Genomic DNA, 19,624 nt, shown 5'->3' with positions numbered 1-19,624 from the left:
AAAAGGGAATAAAAAGGAATAAAGGGAATAAAGGGAATAAAGGGAATAAAAAGGAATTTATTGGCTCATGTAACTCATTATCCAAGGATAATCAGGATTGTACTGCTGAGGTAGCTAAGCTGAAAGGATGTGAGTCTTATAGGTGCCTCACCTGTGAAAAGTCTTTCCTAGGGATGGAGTGAGAGAATCCTCACAGTAATGTTGAGCCTGGAACCAGCCATGCCTGAAACAAGTTATTTCTGGAGCCTTTTTTTTTTTTTTTAACTTGTGACTAAAAGTGTCCTGACCAATTAAGTGGGTGGTCAGTAAATATTGTTTAGTGATGTCACTTAAAATTTAAAGCAAGGAGAATACCATCTTGGCCCTAAAAAATTCATTGACAAGGACCTTGGCCTGAGTATTGACAGAAACAAGTTTCTAATCCCAGCAATGGGCAAAGTTCTTGGCCATTCTGGGCCTTGATCTCCTTTCTTGAAAGCGAAGGGTTGAATTAGACATCCCCTAAGGTCCTTTCCATGCCACTGTTTTATGAAATGAAAATATTGTCATAATACTGTGTTTATCCAGTGATTCTAATATTTATTAAAAAGTCAGTAAAGACTCATTATCATGGGCAATCGCTGGAGATTTAGAGGAATCTTTTGAAAAATTACCCAAGTACAGCATCATCTTAGCTATTGAGCCTGAATAATGTTATGGGAACAAGGTAAGAAGTATTTAAACCAGGATTGATTTTTTTATTTTATTGAAGTATAGTTGATTTAGTGTTGTGCTAGTCTCTGCTGTACAGCAAAGTGACTCAGTTATACACATACATACTTTTTTATATATTCTTTTCCATTATGGTTTATCACAGGATATTGAGTATAGTTTCCTGTGCTACACAGTAGGACCTTATTGTTTATCCATGCTAAATGTAATAGTTTGCAACCCTAAACTCCCAGTCCATCCCTCTCCCTCCCCCTAACCAGGATTAAAACATTAGTTTTAAACTTCTTTTTGTTGCTAATAACAGATACCCACTCAGACTGCCTAAGCAAAAAGGGAAATTTACTATGGGGAGTGGAGGAGCAGAATTCTCTCAACCCAGAACAGAAATGTCACTTGGCTCTACGTTTCTAACCGGGGAAATCTCTAACCAGGGAAGCCATCAAAAACCAGAGCAGCTACCCTTTCTGTCTCTCTGAGTTCCTGTGGTCACGTGTCTCTGCTTCTTTCTGCATAGTGGCTTTCACCTGACAAAAAATGGCCTTCCAGGGCTACATCAGCAACCCATTTCAATTCCAGAAACTGAGTAGTGTCTAAGTTCCAAGGCCCTGAAGAGAATCTGATTGGTCTAACTTCGTCAAGTGCCTAGCTCTGATCCAGTCAGCTCTGATCAGGGGGGTGTTGTCATTTAGTATCAACATTGCCAATGGGGCCCCCATAGGTGGGGAGGTAGTTCTCAGGGAAGGGGAGTATGGGCTGAACTAATAGTCCCCGAAGATCTACAACCAACAATTGAGATTTTGGCAGATTTACAGTGTGAAAATTATATGCAAAATGAACCCTTCTTGGGTCAGCCATTTTACTACAGTTTGACTTTCCATTTTCAAACAATAAGATACACCCAGATTACTTTAGTTAATGAGAGTTTGAAGAATGGTAAAGTAAGCAAAATAAAGTGCCTCAGCCTGGGCTTACAGAGAATCAGGGTACCATTTTGGTTTGGGGGTTTTTTTTGGGGGGGGGTGTTTGTTTTTTACCACACCATGCAGCATGCAGGATCTTAGTTCCCTGGCCAGGGATTGAACCTGCACCCCCTGCAGTGGAAGCACAGAGTCTTAACCAGTGGACTGCCAGGGAACTCCCAGGATACTATTTTGAATATTCTTAGCTCGATTAGTCAGCTGGCCCCTCAGATAACTGAGTAAGAACTTAAGTGGCCTCGCTTTAGAAGTGGGCATCCAATGTCCCCAATCTATAGAAGGCTGAAAATGTGCCCCAAAGATTCAGGTTCTAATCCCTGGAACCTGTAAATGTTACTTTATTTGGTAAAAGGATCTTTGTAGATATAAGTTACAAATAGTAAAGGATTATGTTAAAGGAACATAATTGTATACTTACCTTTATACTTTATTAGAGTGTAAGATGCTTGGGGGCAAGGATCTGCCTTTTGAGTTTCAGAGCTTGTGGTTTGGCCTGACCTGAACCACCCAGCTCACACACAAAAAAATCATTAAATCTTAGATGAATCAAGGGAGGTTCAGAAGGTGAAAATGTTAAGAGATGTGGATAGAACAAAATAACAATAAAGGTCAACCTGAAGGGAGCTAGTAGCAGGGTTGCCTGGCAACCAGATTGAACCCTTTCTTTGTTATGCTTCAGGTTATTTTTAACACCAGCTATCAGGACTAAACATGGCTCTCCCAACCAGTGCTCAATTCACAAACACCCAGACATGCTCATCATTTCACATTTGATGTTCTCTCCAAATTACAATCAGTTGTGGTCCAGGATAGACAATCCTGAGGCTGATGCAGTGCCCACCCAGTTGCTTCTCCCTTCCAAGAGCAGAAATACCTTCAGGATTAATCAATCACCCTCTGGCAGAATTATGTATAATCCTGATGCCTTAGCCTATGAATAGCTCTCCCATGACCTCAGTTTTCCTATTTACAAGCAAAGAATTAATGAAAAACAGAGTACTATACTGCACATGTGCTGTGTGTGTGTATTTGGTTTTCTGAACTATTTGAAAGTGAGGTACCATGACACTTGACCTCAAAATACATCAGCATGCATCTCCTAAAAAGGATACTTTTATATGTAACCATAGTACTGATCTCATACCCAAGAAACTTAGCAATAATTCACATTCTTGCCCTTAGCTAGCCAATTGTGACTAATATCATCCTTACTGCACTAAAGTCTGGTGGTGAGAGAGGGTGGCAGCCAGAACTTCAGAAGATGGGTCCCTCAGCCATGGGCAGGGCTTATGGAAATGAGAGGGAACAAGAAGGACCTTGTGGCTTAGTCTGGGGTCTGAACAGAGATAGGTGTCCCTTGTAGCCAACCCTCTTCCCGTGGCACATCCCCAGTGGGGAACACTGCCCCTTCCTCTGGGCTAAGGTTCATTTTAGAGACTAAGTTTTCAGGCAAAAGGGACATTGTTGAAGAGTGAGGACATGAGTCTCAACTGGAGTGAACAAAATACCCTATCACCACCACCACCTGGGCCATACTCCAACTAGAGGAACAGGATTTAATCTAGGCCCAGTAGAGGACATGGGAGAAATTCAGAACAACCCTCATATACCTGGAGAGAGCCCCTGCCATACCCTCGTATCCTTGGTGGAGGAAAGGACTGGGCTGGGGTTTAATAGAGCCTCCATCAGGTCGTCTTCTCTATAGCCATAAAAAACGCTTGAGGAGAGTGACCCAAAGTTCACTTGAGCATGATTTTCCTATAATCATTCTAGGCAATGAATGAAGAAGCATCCAGAGCATGCAGTGATCAAGTATCAATAAAAACAATTCTTATTGGGACTTCCCTGGTGGCACAGTGGTTAAGAATCTGCCTGCCAATTCAGGGGACATGGGTTCAATCCCTCGTACGGGAAGATCCCACACGCTGCAGAGCAACTAAGCACATGCGCCATAACTACTGAGCCTGCACTCTAGAGCCCAAGAACCACAACTACTGAGCCCATGCACAACTACTGAGCCCACGTGCTGCAACTACTGAAGCCAATGTTCTCTAGGGTCTGTGTGCCGCAACTACTGAGCCCACATGCTACAACTACTGAAGCCCACACCCGCAACAAGAGAAGCCACCGCAATGAGAAGCCCGCGCAATGCAACGAAGAGTAGCCCCCACTTGCCACAACTAGAGAGCCTGCGTGCAGCAACAAAGACCGAACGTAGCCAAAAAACAAAACCCAAAAAAACCCCCAATTCTTACTGACTTATAAATGTTGACACAACAGATCACAAATAGGTAGCAACCTGAAAATTGAATGCATTTTTCTGTTATGAACAAGATGGTTAAACATGTTACAAACCAATGTGTGGCTAGATAAATGCAAATGTTAATATTTTATTAAAAATTAAGATATAAAAGTCTCAACTAAAAGATTTGATTCTACTCAATAAAATCAGTAAAGTTGAAGTGTATAAAATGAATACACAGAAATGAGTTGCTTTTCTATACACCAATAGTGAAACATCTGAAAAGGAATAAAACTATCCCATTCACAATAGGATCAAAACAATAAAATGGGGCTTCCCTGGTGGCGCAGTGGTTGAGAGTCCGCCTGCCGATGCAGGGGACACGGGTTCGTGCCCCAGTCCGGGAAGATCCCACATGCCGTGGAGCGGCTGGGCCCGTGAGCCATGGCTGCTGGGCCTGCATGTCCGGAGCCTGTGCTCCGCAATGGGAGAGGCCACAACAGTGAGAGGCCCGCATACAGAAAAAAAAAAAAAGCAAAACAAAACAATAAAATACCTAAGAATCAATAAACCAAAAAAGTGAAAGATCTGTAAAATGAAAACTACAAGACCTTGCTTAAAGAAATCGAAGAAGACAAACAAATGGAAGGACACATGTCCGCATGGAATGGAAGAGTTAATATTGTTAAAATGAACATGCTACACACAGCCATCTGTAGATTCAATGTAATCCCTATCAAAATTCCAATGGCATTTTTCAAATAGAGAAAAAATAATCCTAAGATGTGTATGGCACCACAAAAAAACCCAAATAGCTAAGGCAATCCTGAGAAACAAAAACAAAGCCACCACACATCCTGATATGGGACTACACAACAAAGCTATAGTAATTAAACGAGTATGGTACTGGCATAAAAATGGACACACAGACCAATGGAAGAAAATAGTGCAGAATTAAACTCCCACATATATGGTCAGCTATTACTTGATAAGTGAGCCAGGAACATCAGGTTGGGATAGGATAGTTTCTTGAGCAAATGGTGTTGGGAAACCTGGATAACCACATGCAGAAAAATGAAATTTTACCCCTGTCTTACACTACTCACAAAAACCAACTTGAAATTAACTTGAAAGACTTAAACATAAGACCTGAAACCATAAAGATTTAAACATAAGACCTCCTCAACAGGAGGGAGGAAGCTCCTCAATATCAGTATTCACAATGGTTTTTTGGACCAAAACCACAAACAACAAAAGAAAAGACAGTGGGACTCCATCGAATTTAAAAGCTTCCACACAGAGGGCAGACAGCAGAAGAAGAACTACAATCCTGCAGCCTGTGGAACAAAAACCACATTCACAGAAAGAAAAGATGAAAAGGCAGAGGGCTATGTACCAGATGAAGGAACAAGATAAAACCCCAGAAAAACAACTAAATGAAGTGGAGATAGGCAACCTTCCAGAAAAAGAATTCAGAATAATGATACTGAAGATGATCCAGGACCTTGGAAAAAGAATAGAGGCAAAAATCGAGAAGATGCAAGAAATGTTTAACAAAGAGCTAGAAGAATTAAAGAACAAATAAACAGAGATGAACAATACAATAATTGAAATGAAAAATACACTAGAAGGTATCAATAGCAGAATAACTGAGGCAGAAGAATGGATAAGTGACCTGGAAGACAGAATGGTGGAATTCACTGCTGCTGAACAGAATAAAGAAAAAAGAATGAAAAGAAATGAAGACAGCCTAAGAGACCTCTGGGACAACACTAAACTCGACAACATTTGCATTATAGGGGTCCCAGAAGGAGGAGAGAGAGAAACGACCCGAGAAAATATTTGAAGAGATTAATAGTCGAAAAATTCCCTAACATGGGAAAGGAAATAGCCACCCAAGTGGAGGAAGTGCAGAGGGTCCCGAGCAGGAGAAACCCAAGGAGAAACACACCGAGACACATAGTAATCAAATTGGCAAAAATTAAAGACAAAGAAAAATTACTGAAAGCAGCAAAGGAAAAACGACAAATAACATACAAGGGAACTCCCATGAGGTTAACAGCTGATTTCTCAGCAGAAACTCTACAAGCCAGAAGGGAGTGGCATGACATATTTAAAGTGATGAAAGGGAAAAACCTACAACCAAGATGACTCTACCCTACAAGGACCTCATTCAGATTTGATGGAGAAATCAAAAGCTTTACAGACAAGCAAAAGCTAAGAGAATTCAGCACCACCAAACCACCTCTACAACAAATGCTAAAGGAACTTCTCTAAGTAGGAAATACAAAAGAAAAGGACTTACAAAAACAAACCCAAAACAATTAAGAAAATGGTCATAGGAACATATATATCGATAATTACCTTAAACGTGAATGGATTAAATGCTCCAACCAAAAGACACAGGCTTGCTGAATGGATACAAAAACAAGACCCATATATATGCTGTCTACAAGAGACCCACTTCAGACCTAGGGACACATACAGACCGAAAGTGAGGGCATGGAAAAAGATATTCCATGCAAATGGGAATCAAAAGAAAGCTGGGGTAGCAATACTCATATCAGATAAAATAGACTTTAAAATAAAGAATGTTATGAGAGAACAAGGAAGGGCAGTACATAATGATCAAGATATCAATCCAAGAAGAAGATATAACAATTATAAATATATATGCACCCAACATAGGAGCACCTCGATACATAAGGCAACTGCTAACAGCTATAAAAGAAGAAATCGAAAGTAACACAGTAATAGTGGGGGAATTTAAAACCTCACTTACACCAATGGACAGATCATCCAAAATGAAAATAAATAAAGAAACAGAAGCTTTAAGTGACACAATAGACCAGATAGATTTAATTGATATTTATAGGACATTCCATCCAAAAACAGCACATTACACTTTCTTCTCAAGTACGCACAGAACATTCTCCAAGATAGATCACATCTTGGGTCACAAATCAAGCCGCAATAAATTTAAGAAAATTGAAATCATATCAAGCATCATTTCTGATCACAACGCTATGAGATGAGAAATCAATTACAGGGGAAAAAACGTTAAAAACAAACACGTGGAGGCTAAATGATATGTTACTAAATAACCAAGTGATCACTGAAGAAATGAAAGAGGAAATCAAAAAATACCTAGAGACAAATGAGTGAAAACACGATGATCCAAAACCTATGGGATGCAGCAAAAGCAGTTCTAAGAAGGAAGTTTATAGCAATACAAGCCTACCTTAAGAAACAAGAACAATCTCAAATAAACATCTAACCTTACATCTAACTAGAGAAAGAAGAACAAACAAAACCCAAAGTTAGCAGAAATCATAAAGATCGGAACAGAAATAAATGAAACAGAAACAAAGAAAACAATAGCAAAGATCAATAAAACTAAAAGCTGGTTCTTTGAGAAGATAAAATTGATAAACCATTAGCCAGACTCATCAATAAAAAGAGGAGAGGACTCAATAAAATTAGAAATGAAAAAGGAGAAGTTACAACAGACATCACAGAAATACAAAGCATCCTAAGATTACTACAAGCAACTCTATTCCTATAAAATGGACAACCTGGAAGAAATGGACAAATTCTTAGAAAGGTATTACCTTCCAAGACTGAACCAGGAAGAAATAGAAAATATGAACAGACCAATCACAAGTAATGAAATTGAAACTGTGGTTAAAAATCTTCCAGCAAACAAAAGCCCAGGACCAGAAGGCTTCACAGATGAATTCTATCAAACATTTAGAGAAGAGCTAACACTCACCCTTCTCAAACTTTTCCAATAACTTGCAGAGGAAGGAACACTCCCAAACTCATTCTATGAGGTGACCATCATCCTGATACCAAAACCAGACAAAGATACTACAAAAAAAGAAAATTACAGACCAATATCACTCATGAATACAGATGCAAAAATCCTCAACAAAATACTAGCAAACAGAATCCAACAACACATTAAAAGGATCATACACCATGATCAAGTGGAATTTATCCCAGGGATGCAAGGATTCTTCAGTATACTCAAATCAATCCATGTGATACACCATATTAACAAATTGAAGAATAAAAACCATATGATCATCTCAATAGATGCAGAAAAAGCTTTTGACAAAATTCAACACCCATTTATGATAAAAACTCTCCAGAAAGTGGGCATAGAAGGAATCTACCTCAACATAAGAAAGGGCATATACAACAAACCCACAGCCAGCATCATTCTCAATGGTGAAAAACTGGAAGCATTTCCTCTAAGATCAGGAACAAGACAAGGATGTCCACTCTCACCACTACTATTCAATATAGTTTTGGAAGTCCTAGCCACAGCAATCAGAGAAGGAAAAGAAATAAAATGAATAAAAATTGGAAAAGAAGAAGTAAAACTGTCACTGTTTGCAGATGACATGTTACTATACATAGAGAATCCTAAAGATGCCACCAGAAAACTACTAGAGCTAATCAATGAATTTGGTAAAGTTGCAAGATACAAAATTAATGCACAGAAATCTCTTGCATTCCTATATACTAATGATGAAAAATCTGAAAGAGAAATTAAGGAAACACTCCCATTTACTATTGCAACAAAAATAATAGAATACCTAGGAATAAACCTATCTAGGGAGAAAAAAGACCTGTATGCAGAAAACTATAAGACACTGATGAAAAAAATTAAAGATGATAGCAACAGATGGAGAGATATACCATGTTCTTGGATTGGAAGAATCAATATTGTGAAAATGACTATACTACCCAAAGCAATCTACAGATTCAATGCAATCCCTATCAAATTACCAGTAGCCTTTTTTACAGAACTAGAACAAAAAATCTTAAAATTTGTATGGAGACACAAAAGACCCTGAATAGCCAAAGCAGTCTTGAGGGAAAAAAACGGAGCTGGAGGAATCAGGCTCCTGGACTTCAGACAATACTACAAAGCTACAGTAATCAAAACAATATGGTACTGGCACAAAAACAGAAAATTAGATCAATGGAACAGGATAGAAAGCCCAGAGATAAAGCCACACACCTATGGTCAGCTAATCTATGACAAAGGAGGCAAGGATATACAATGAAGAAAAGACAGTCTCTTCAATAAGTGGTGCTGGGAAAACTATACAGCTACATGTAAAAGAACGAAATTAGAACACTCCCTAACACCATACACAAAAATAGACTCAAAATGGATTAGAGACCTAAATGTAAAACCGGACACTATAAAACTCCTAGAGGAAAACATAGGAAGAACAGTCTTTGACATAAATGCCAGCAAGATCTTTTTTGATCCACCTCCTAGAGTAGTGGAAATAAAAACAAAAATAAACAAATGGAACCTAAGGAAACTTAAAAGCTTTTGCAAAGCAAAGGAAACTACAAAGAAGACGAAAAGGCAACTCTCAGAATGGGAGAAAATATTTGCAAATGAATCAACAGACAAAGGATTTATCTCCAAAATATATAAACAGCTCATGCAGCTCAATATTAAAAAAACAAAGAACCAAATCCAAAAATGGGCAGAAGACCTAAATAGACATTTCTCCAAAGAAGACATACAGATGGCCAAGAAGCACATGAAAAGCTGCTCAACATCACTAATTATTAGAGATATGCAAGTCAAAACTACATTGAGGTATCACCTCACACCAGTCAGAATAGCCATCATCAAAAAATCTACAAACAATAAATGCTGGAGAGAGTGCAGAGAAAAGGGAACCCTCCTCCACTGTTGGTGGTAATATAAATTGATGCAGTCACTGTGGAGAACAGTATGAAGTTTCCTTAGAAAACTAAAAATAGAACTACCATATGACCCAACAATCCCACTACTGGGCATATACCTTGAGAAAACCATAATTCAAAAAGTCACATGTACCCCAATGTTCATCGAAGCACTATTTGCAATAGCCAGGACATGGAAATAAACTAAATGTCCATCAACAGATGAATGGATAAAGAAGATGTGGTATGTATATATAATGGAATATTACTTAGCCATAAAAAGAAATGAAAATGGGTCATTTGTAGAGATGTGGATGGACCTAGCGTCTGTCATATAGAGTGAAGTAAGTCAGAAAGAGAAAAACAAATATCGTATATTAATGCATATATGTGGAATCTAGAAAAATGGTACAGATTAACCTATTTGGAGGGCAGGAATAGAAATGCAGACGTAGAGAATGGATGTGTGGTCACGGGGTGGGAGGGGAGGGTGGGATGAATTGGGATATTAGGTTTGCCACGTATAAAATAGCTAGCTAGTGGGAACATGCTGTATAGAACAGGGAGCTCAGCTTGGTGCTCTGTGATGACCTAAATGTGTGGGATGGGGCAGGGGAGGTCCAAGAGGGAGGGCATGTATGTATACATATAGTTGATTCATTTCATTGTACAGCAGAAATGAACACAACATTGTAAAGCAATTATACTCCAATAACAAAAATAAATTTTAAAAAAAGATAGAATATCATTATGCCAGATACAGGGGGTTATATAACCATGGACTGATGAGGAGAGCCTTTTTTCTGTAGCTTAGTGTAGTGTACTCATGAAAGAAGGAAAGTTGAATAAATTGGTATTTGAACAGAACATATTTGTCTGAAGGACTAAAGTAAACTTCTGTGACCCAGGATCCTGGCTTCATCTTGCCATCTGATGAGGCTTCTCTGTAATTCTGTCCCTCCCTCTGAAAACAGAAAGTAATAGATGGCACCCCCACCTGCCCAGCATCTTTCTTGTAGCTTGTAGTCCTTTCTCAGCCAAGCTCTGAGGCTGGCCCAAGTGTTCACAAGCATTCCAACTCTACGTCTCAGGTTCAGGAGCTAAAGACTCAGCTGCAAACAGTATAGCACATGCTGACATATGCTGACACTGTGAATTATAAAGACACAGGTGATGGCAATTTCCTCCCTTCTTGACTGTTTCTTGATTCCTTTATATGCTCTTGTTTGAAAGGAGGAATTAAACCTATGGAAAAATTTTGTTTCTAATATAAAAAATACAGGACGATATGCGAGGAGAATTTGGAAGGTCACGAGGTTGAAGTCCTCCTATACCACGAAGGGTTTGGGGAAGCGGCAGTCCTCCGTATTCTCACTAGTCAGGTGGTACCCACGTAGCAGGAGGAAAACCAGAGAGTGAAACTAAGGTCTGAGTTTGTATCCCCAGTGGTCTGCAAGTTCTCCATTATACTTTCTGTTTACTTTAGCTTGCTGTTTCTTATGTAATTGACACATCAGTGAAACTAAACTTTTTTTTTTAATCTTAGTGTGCCTGTGTGTGTTTTGTGACTAGAAGAAATTTTAACAGTGTAAGAGAGAAGCTGCTGTTTCAAACACTGGAAATAACAATTGTTTTATGGTACTGGTAGAAACAAGAATATAGCTTTAGAGAACAAAAAATTTAAATCAATAATTTTGAGGGGGATTTTTAAAGCAACACTATTAAGGTATAATTCAATACCACATAATTCACCCAATTAAAGTGTACAATGCAATGGTTTTTAATAAATGAACAGGGTTGTATCACCATCACAACCTAATTGTAGAAAATTTCTCTCCCCCACAAAAGGAAACCCTGTACTCATTAGCACTTACTCCCCATTTCCCCTATACCACCACTCGCACCATTAATCTACTTTCTATTTCTGTAGATTTGCCAATTCTGGACATTTCATATAAATGTAATAATATATGTGGTCTTTGTGACTGGCTTCTTTCACTTAGCATAATGTTTCCAAGATTCATCCATGTTATAGCATGTATCAGTACCTCATTACTTTTTATGGCCAAATAATATTCCATTGTATGTGTATGTGTATATATATATATATATATATATATACAAACACACACATGTGTGTGTGTATGTGTATATATATATATATATATATATATATCCCATTTTGTTTATTCATCAGCTGATCGATGTTTAAGGTAGTTTCCACTTTGGGGCTACTATGATTAATGCTGCTGAGAACAAGTATATACCTAGGAGTGGAATTCTAGGTCATATGGTAACTATGTGTTTAATATTTTGAAGAACTGCCAGATTGTTTTCCAAAGTTACTGCAACATTTTATATTCTGAGCAGCAAATTATGAGGATTCCCATTTCTCCACATCCTCACCAACATTTGTTTTTTCCTTTTTATTGTAGCCATCGGAGTGGATGTGAATTGGTATTTCATTGTAGATTTGATTTGCATTTCCCTAATGACTAATGATCTTAAGCATCCTTTCATGCACTTATTGTCTTGCACGTTTATGGCAAACAAATGTTCAGCAGAGTTACCAAAGTAATTCAATGTGGTCTTTCCAACATGGTCCAATATGGACCACAATCCAGTTAGGGTCTTTCCAACAAATATTGCTGGAACAATTGGATATCATATGCCAGAAAATGAACCTCAACCCGTACATCATACCATAAATAATGGATCATAAGAGCTAACACTGTAAAAGGTAGGAAACATAGAAAAAGATCTTTGTGACCTTGAGTTAGACAAAGCTTTCTTAGGACACAAAAAGCATGAACCATAAAAGAAAAAAAATTGACAAGTTGGACCTCACCAAAATGGAAAACTTCTGCTCTTCAAAAAAAAAAAAAAAAATCTATTAAAATGAAAAGGCAAGCCATAAACTGGGAGAAAATATTTGTAGAACACATATCTGTTATAGGATTTACCAACATATAATATACTCTTACAAAGTAATGAAAAGACAAACAGTCCAATTAAAAAATGAACAAATGATTTGAAGAGACATCTCACCGAAGTGGATATACAAATAGCTAATAAGTACATGAAAAGGTACCTGACATCAATAGTCACTAGGTAAACACAAATTAATACAATGTTATATCTATACACACCCATTAGAATGGCTAAAATTAAAAATACTGACAGTTGGGCTTCCCTGGTGGCGCAGTGGTTGAGAGTCCGCCTGCCAATGCAGGGGACACGGGTTTGTGCCTCGGTCTGGGAGGATCCCACATGCCGCGGAGCGGCTGGACCCGTGAGCCATGGCACTGAGCCTGCGCGTCCGGGACCTGTGCTCCGCAACGGGAGAGGCCATGACAGTGAGAGGCCCGTGTACCGCAAAAAAAAAAAAAAAAATACTGACGGTGTTAGATAGGATGCAGAGCAACTGGAACTCTCTTACATTGTTAAGAATGAAAAATGGAACAGCCACTTTGGAAAAAAAGTTTGGCAGTTTTTATGAAGTCAAACATATTTACATATGACCCACCAAATCCATTCCTAGATATTTACCCAAGAGAAATAAAAACTTAGGTCCACACAAAGATCTCTACCCAAATGCTTATAGCTACTTTATTCAAAATAGACAAATTGAAAACAAACCAAATGCCCATCAACTGGTGACTATTTAAACAAATTGTAGTATGTCCATACCATAGAATATTACTGAGAAGTAAGAGGAACAAACTATTGATACATGCAACAAAACTTCAAAAGCATTATGATATGTGAAAGAAACCAGACACAAAATACTGTATTATTCTTATATGAAGGTCTAGAAGAGGCAAAGCAGAAGGCAGATCAGAGGTTACCAGAGGTCAGAGGTGGGTATAGGATTGATTGCAAAGAAGTACGAGGGATCTTTTGGGGGTGATAGGGGTGATGTTCTGTGATGTTTATCGTGATTGTGTTGGGGGTCACATGACTATAAACATTTGTCAAAACTCAACAAATTGTACCTTTTAAAATTGAGGACTTCCCTGGCAGTCCAGTGGTTAAGACTCCACGATCCCAATGCAGGGGGTATGGGTTCAATCCCTGCTCCATCCCTGGTCAGGGAAGATCCCACATGCCATGTGGCATAGCCAATAAATAAATAAATAAAATTGTTGAACTTTATTGTATGTAAATTATATCTCAAAACAGATTTTTTTTAAAAAAGATTGCTTGCTATATAAAGTACATTTTCAAGACAAGTTTCTTAGTGTCCTTTCCAAACCTATTACCACCCATTGTCCTTGTACATAGAAAGTTTGAGGCTTTCATGACTTTAAGGTTTGTCTTGCTTTGAGTTATCACTAATTTTTCACTTAAAATTAGGCTTTTTTCCCCTTAGATTTCACATACTTTTTCCACACTTTCTTTTTTAGTTTGAAAGTTGTGTTAGAAATAATAGCACAAACAAGAGTTTAAACTGAGCATGTGTTCAACAGAAACACTTTGATTGGTTGTTCAGCAGGCACAGGTCCCCCCAGAGCCAAAAGAGTTACTCAGTATGTGTCAATAAACACTCTCCCAATGTTCCATGATCAGTACTCCACTCATCAACAGCAGTAGCAGAAGTAACGGAAAGAATGTATCTTCTAAATCATGTTGTTAACTAGAAATTCAAAGAATGGAGACCTGGTTGAGGCAAAACAAAACAAAAAGCTTTTATTTGGGATTTGTTAGGACTGCAGCCTGGGAAGCACAAATCCAAGAAAGTACTTGAATTGTGTCCCACCAGACTACAAAATGGAGGAAGCTTTACATAAATTGTTTGTCAAGAATTAGGATTGGGGACTTCCCTCGTGGCGCGGTAGTTAAGAATCTGCCTGCCAATGCAGGGGACACGGGTTCGAGCCCTGGTCAGGGAAGATCCCACATGCCGCGGAGTAACTAAGCCCGTGCGCCACAACTACTGAGCCTGTGCTCTAGAGCCTGCGAGCAACAACTACTGAGTCCACATGCTACAACTACTGAAGCCTGCACACGTAGAGCCCGTGCTCCGCAAGAGAAACCACTGCAATGAGAAGCCTGCGCACCACAACAAATAGTAGCCCCTGCTCGCCACAACTAGAGAAAGCCCGTGCACAGCAACGAAGACCCAACACAGCCAAAAATAAATAAATAAATAAATTTATTAAAAAAAAAAAGAATTAGGATTGGAGCTGGCGGGAAGTAAGGGTGCTTGTTAAGCAAGGATTGTTTGCGGTTCAAAATGATTACATAGTTGCTAAGTAGGGGTGGGGAACTTTGAAACTACAAGGTTGCATCTAGCAGCTGCTAGTAGATATTGTTTTGAAAATGGCTGGTGGTGTCTTTGAGTTTTATACAGTTCAGAAAGTTCAGGTTCTCAGTGATGCAGGAACATGTCTGAAACCACATCCACAATGGCCACCCAGCTCCATTTTGGACGCCTGAATCATAGTTACTCCATTTTGATTTTTAAATGATCTTAAATATGTCGTCAATGTCATAGAGTATCTTTGCCTTGAAAAGAACTCATGAAATCTAAAAATGTTTCAAATACATGGCTGGTGTAAATATTCAGAGTGTTGTGTTTCTTTTAATCTAAAATCTACAAACTAAGAATGCATACACCAAGTGATGGAAGTAATTCAATTACAGAAATGTTTTGTAATTGTCATTACTCTGCCCAAGGTAGTATCAACTTGCCAAATGCAAAAGAATCTCCTCTAAAGCAGGTAGTACCAAATCTATGATGTTACAGGTGATTTAGTTTCAGCAAAACAGCATCAGCCATCATAATAAATTAATATTGACAATTTAGTTAGTTGTAATTTGGTTTGTATTCAATATGTAGATTTGTTTTGATTTTATAATTATGTAAGAGTTATAAGAAGTTTATACCTAATGATGGATTTGGACAAATAATTTTGGTATAATAATTAAATAATAATCACTCATAGAAGTCTAATAATTTTTTTTCTTTTAAAAGTGGACAGTACTCAAGCTTGAATGCATGGGCTTGTACACAGAGTCTTGAAGATCCTCTTGAGTGACTTTTAGCATTTCTAGGTGAGACTACAACTAAGTCAATGATGTTGCTGGGGAATGTGGGGAAGTAGCAAGGATAGAACTCATAGTTTGTTCTGAAGAGGGTGTTCTGAAGGAGCACAGAGAACTTTTCAGTATAAATTCTAAGGTAGCCAGGTAGGAAAACTAGTCAAATTATCAGTATGAGGTACTGGAGTCAAGAAGGAAGCCCAGATTTCTGGTTTCAGTGACTGGGTGGATCCTGAGGCCATAAATCCAGGTAGGGAGCACAAGAGGGTGAACAGGTTTGACTACTTAGACCTGATCTGCCCTGACTTGCCCTGGCTAGCATTTCTGGTGTCATTACCATCAGTTCTCCAAAATGACACACAGCTGCTCTTATTAGTCAGTACTCTTTGGTTGCACAAGACAGAATCCCACTGGAGAGGCAGGGGTGGTTCAGAGTCTGTTAACAAAGCCAGAGGGAGGACTAAGCAGACACTTCTGTTTCTTTTTGTTTCCCTTAAATCTCTTACTCTTAGTCTTGCTCCCTTTCTAATAACATATTCTAATTTTCTACTTGATGCTAATGCTTTTCATGAGGGATTACTTTTTTGGTTCTTAGAATTTTCAATATTTTCCCTTCCTGCATTGCTCTGCAGAGATTCAGGTCCCCCTAGAGACACAATCCGCAACTTTTTCTGGGTCCTCAGAGATTTTGATAGCCTCAAATTGATCAATTAATTTATTAATCACTACCTGAGTTTATTATTTTTTGTTCTTTTCTGAGTGGGACAATTGTACATCTCCTTATCAACTAACTTATTTTTCTTTTCTTTCTTTCTCTTTCTTTCTTTCTTTCTTTCTTTCTTTCTTTCTTTCTTTCTTTCTTTCTTTCTTTCTTTCTTTCTTTCTTTCTTTCTTGTTAATAAGGAATTCTTCATGGCTCTAAGTAACCATTTATTATTTTGATATTCAAATTAAAAATTTTCTTTTGGTCTAAGTAGACCCGTTAAAAATTAATCCGGTTTTGTAATAACCTATAAGGGAAAAGAATCTTTAAAAATAGATATATATGCATGTATAATTGAATCACTTTGCTGTACACCTGAAACTAACACAATATTGTAATTCAACTATACTTCAACAAAAAAAATTTTTTAATTAAATTAAATTAATCTAGTTTGAATCTTCAAAAGCTTAAAAAATTATTTTCCAAAATATGGTAATTTTCAGGGTCATAGAGTCCTTGTTAATATTTCTGAAACATTTAGCTCTACTATCCTACCACATATTTTCATTGTCTGTGACATTCCCATCATTTAATATGGCTGTTTTTCTTTTCTTTTTTTTGAGCAACGACTTATTACTGGCATTTAAATGTCTTTCAGATCCAGACTACATATTTTTTATTTATTTATTATTATTTTTTTTGCGGTATGCAGGTCTCTCACTGTTGTGGCCTCTCCCGTTGCAGAGCACAGGCTCCAGACGCGCAGGCTCAGCGGCCATGGCTCACGGGCCCAGCCGCTCTGCGGCATGTGGGATCTTCCCGGACCGGGGCACGAACCCGCGTCCCCTGCATCGGCAGGCAGACTCTCAACCACTGCGCCACCAGGGAAGCCCCCCAGACTACATATTTTTTAAATGAGCTTTCAATACTGGATATTGTGAGTGCTGCTCTTGTCTGACTTGATGTCATGTTTGCTTAGGCAAAGCAGTTTTTCTGCTCTTCTCCTTTCTGGGTCAACCTAGTTGCAGCAAATCAAACTGTTCTCCCTCTTTCTTTCTTTCATACACCATCATTTAAGATCACCAAGAATTCAAGCTCCAGAACCTGCCCTTGTCTCCTTTTACAATATCTGTTTTTCTTCTGAACAGCATTCATAAAGGAGAACACTTTTTGCAGTTAATCAGGGAAATTGCACAGGCTGACAGCAACAGCAAACTTATCGACTGCAATGAAAGTCTCAGGAATGTGTGTGCCATTGGCTTCTGCGTGGAATTATTTGCAAAATTGTAGAGCTCGGATTCAGCTTGTTTGTAAAGCTTGACACAACTGGAAATAGCTATTTGATGTTTCCCTTGAAGAGACTTCCAGTGCTGGCTTTCTGCTTCTCAGGAGCCTAACGTTACAATCCTCTTGGTGTCTGATGTTTCTACTGCCATCAAAGGTCAAACCAGAGGTGAACAGACATTTTAGTGGGTATACTGCTATTTTGTCTCTTTTTTGTTGCCCACAGCACTTTCATAAAAATCCCATGTTTGGGGAAAAAAAAAAAAAGAAGGGAGGGAAGAAGGGAGGGAGAGGGAGGGAAGAAGGGAGGGAGAGGGAGGGAAGAAGGGAGGGAGGGAGGGAGAGGGAGGGAAGAAGGGAGGGAGGGAGGGAGAGGGAGGGAAGAAGGGAGGAGGGAGGGAGAGGGAGGGAGGAAGGGAGGAAGTAAGAAAGGAAGGAAAGGCTGTTTCTTTACAGGGCTTTTCCTTCAAAGCTTGTGTCTTCTGAGACCAAGGTATCATCATAATCTTGGCTGCAATTCAGATTCTCCAATTAACATTTTTAAAATATCTAGATGCCTGTGTCCTATCCCTCAAATATCTGATTCAGTACCAATTACAGAGATTTTACATGTTGCAGATCAACTCACCCTTCAAAAATACTAGATAATCTGAATGACATTTTTTTTTCTTGTTTTTGCGATACGCGGGCCTCTCACTGTTGTGGCCTCTCCCGTTGCGGAGCACAGGATCCGGACGCGCAGGCTCAGCAGCCATGGCTCAGAGGCCTAGCCGCTCCGCGGCATGTGGGATCTTCCCGGACCGGGGCACGAACCCGTGTCTCCTGCATCGGCAGGTGGACTCTTAACCACTGCGCCACCAGGGAAGCCCCGAATGACTTTTTTTTTTTTTTTTTTTGCGGTACGCGGGCCTCTCACTGCTGTGGCCTCTCCCGTTGTGGAGCACAGGCTCCGGACGTGCAGGCCCAGCGGCCATGGCTCACGGGCCCAGCCTCTCCGCGGCATGTGGGATCCTCCCGGACCGGGGCACGAACCCGCGTCCCCTGCATCGGCAGGCGGACTCTCAACCACTGCGCCACCAGGGAAGCCCCCGAATGACATTTTTTAATTGATTTACACACCAGTCAGAATGACTAAAATAAAAAATAGAAAAAAAAAAAGTGAAAACACCAAATGCTGGTAAGGATATGGAGAAACTGAATCTCTCCTCCACTGCTGGTGGGAATGTAGAATGCTATAGCCACTCTAGAAAACAGTTTGGCCGTTTCTTACAAAACTAAAAATGCCACTACCGTATGATCCAGCAGTGCATTCCTGGGCCTTTATCCAAGAAAAATGTAAATATGTGTTCACATAAAAACCTGTACACAAATGTTTATAGTGACTTTATTTGTGATAGCCCCAAACCGGAATCAGCTGAGATTCCTTTAACAGGTAAATGGTTAAACAAGCTGAGATATATTCACACCAGGGAATACTACTCAGAATAAAAAAGAACAAACTTGATACATGAAGCAACCTGGATGTTCATATAGATTTTCAAATTTATTGTCAAGAATTTGTTTATAATATCCTCTTCACTTTTTGATATTTGTTTACATGTATAGTGATGTTCCCTCCTTCAATCCTGTTACTTGCCTATCTGGCTTCTCTCTTATTAGTCTTGTCAGGAGATTTTCAATATTAATAGCCTTTTCAAAGGACCAAAATTTGCCTTTGATAATTCTATTAATTTGTTTTCTATCACTATTTCATTAGTTCCTACTCCAGTCTTTATTATTTCCTTCATTCTACTATCTTTAGGTTTAACTTGCTTTTTCTAACATCTTGAGATGGATACTCAGAACTCACTGATTTTTTTTCTAAGTATAGCGTTAGCTGCATCCTTCCAGTTTCGTGTGCTGCACTTTCATTATTGTTCCAATACAACATTTTAAATTTCC

At 38.9% G+C, this 19,624-nt stretch overlaps 1 long non-coding RNA gene across 1 annotated transcript in view; it reads right to left on the bottom strand.

The window, feature by feature from the left end:
• Nucleotides 1-19,624, bottom strand: part of LOC132597249 (uncharacterized) — a 62,234-nt gene that overhangs the window by 13,804 nt on the left and 28,806 nt on the right. The gene's annotated exons all lie outside the window — the stretch shown is intronic.

The sequence above is a fragment of the Globicephala melas genome, chromosome 4, assembly GCF_963455315.2.
Source record: "Globicephala melas chromosome 4, mGloMel1.2, whole genome shotgun sequence".
Taxonomy (NCBI): domain Eukaryota; kingdom Metazoa; phylum Chordata; class Mammalia; order Artiodactyla; family Delphinidae; genus Globicephala; species Globicephala melas.
The sequence above is the reverse complement of the archived record's forward strand: the minus strand, read 5'-3'. Positions and strand labels throughout refer to the sequence as shown.